Below are 1902 nucleotides of genomic sequence, written 5' to 3'. Positions count from 1 at the left end.
CATCACCACATCCATAAACCTCCTCTTTGGCCTTCCTCTTCTCCTCCTCCCTGGCAGCTCCATATTCAGCCATACAATTATGGCTGAATATCGACTAAAAATACCACCATACAATTATGTATCTGTCGACATGCATCCCATATCCCATAAATTCACTAATATATATATATATATATATATATATATATATAACCAACAAAATATAATCCAGACTATGTTTTGATCAGTATGTTGAAAAACATAGAATTTGAATAATAATAAGCTTTATTAATAAAGCACTTTTTTCTTACAAAAAACTGCAAATACACTTTAATGAAACGTCATGCTTTTATTTATATTGATACCATGAACATTACAAATAACATTGGTTTTCTGTGCTGATTACAAATGTTTTTTAGTTCTTCGTTGCAGGATATTACTTGGTGAACTGATGTCCTTCGTGGTGTAGAGCCCTTGTCTAGAAAGAAGGAAAGACAGAGAGAAGGTAGATTGGATTAAGAATGTTTCAGAAGATGAGAACACCCCTTCATAACACATGCACATACAACACACCTGCAGGCGTACACCTGCACACTACTAAAACTGTGTCCAATATAAATGACCCAACTCAGCTACACTCCAACCTGCCTACCTGCTACTGCTGCACATTGAAAGAGTTTCCGGAGGCAATGGACCCGGAGTTACAAGAAACATCCAGATTAGTGGCGTTTCCAATACTTGTCTGGTGTCCTCTTCCTCCTGTTAAGGAAATGAGAGGGAGACAGACGCAGTGAAGGACAGACACAAAGACAAGGTGAGTGAGGGAGGTGAAAACTATCCAGTCCTACTGTATTTATATGTGTGTTGTACAGGTGACCAACAAGAGGTGGGGCTGCCCCTTTCTGGAACCTTCCAGCTCACTGTGAGAAACACAACTCACCACCGACAGTATCACAGTTCCCTGAACCGATGGATCCTGAGTTGTTTCCAGAAGCACAAAGGTCAGAGTTGTTGCCCACAGAGGAACCACAACCACCATCTCCTGAGAGAGGGGAGATGAGAGAGAGCAATATAGAGATGGAGGACCAAAGAAAGAACAGGAGAGAGAGGAAGAAAGAGAGACAAACATGTCCTGAAACTTTCACAGCCATCTGAGAGGAACACACACGGAATGAGAGGCAAGTAAACTCTAGGAAACACAAACATAAACCTAGACTACTACTGCTACTACTAATACTACTACTGCTACTGCTACTACTACTGCTACTACTGCTGCTACTACTAATACGACTACTGCTACTGCTAGTAATACTACTACTAATAATACTACTACTACTGCTACTGCTACTACTACTACTGCTACTGCTACTACTAATACTGCTACTACTAATACTACTGCTACTACTGCTACTGCTACTAATACTACTACTACTAATAATACTACTACTGCTACTGCTACTACTACTACTGCTACTACTAATACTGCTACTGCTACTACTAATACTGCTACTACTAATAATAATACTACTACTGCTACTGCTCCTACTACTACTGCTACTGCTACTACTACTACTGCTACTGCTACTACTAATACTGCTACTACTAATACTAATACTACTACTGCTATTGCTACTAATACTACTACTAATAATAATACTACTACTGCTACTGCTACTACTACTACTGCTACTGCTACTACTAATACTGCTACTGCTACTACTACTGCTACTACTGCTACTGCTGTTACTACTACTAATACTACTAATACTACTGCTACTACTACTACTACTACTGCTACTGCTACTACTACTGCTAATGCTACGGCTACTACTACTGCTAGTACTACTACTGCTACTACTACTACTACTACTACTACTACTACTACTGCTACTACTAATACTGCTACTACTAATACTACTACGG

General features: G+C 39.4%; 1 long non-coding RNA gene across 1 annotated transcript in view; it reads right to left on the bottom strand.

Moving 5' to 3' along the window:
* Positions 1–691: 691 nt before the first annotated feature.
* Positions 692–1902, bottom strand: part of LOC130122429 (uncharacterized) — a 1998-nt gene continuing 787 nt past the window's right edge. The window contains exons 2-3 of the long non-coding RNA XR_008811237.1: positions 920–1021; positions 692–738 (exon numbers count right to left, since the gene is read on the bottom strand). This is a non-coding gene — a long non-coding RNA (uncharacterized LOC130122429). The remainder of the gene's footprint in view (positions 739–919; positions 1022–1902) is intronic.

The sequence above is a fragment of the Lampris incognitus genome, chromosome 13 (genome assembly GCF_029633865.1).
Source record: "Lampris incognitus isolate fLamInc1 chromosome 13, fLamInc1.hap2, whole genome shotgun sequence".
NCBI lineage: Eukaryota > Metazoa > Chordata > Actinopteri > Lampriformes > Lampridae > Lampris > Lampris incognitus.
This window is presented reverse-complemented; position numbering and strand designations above follow the sequence as displayed.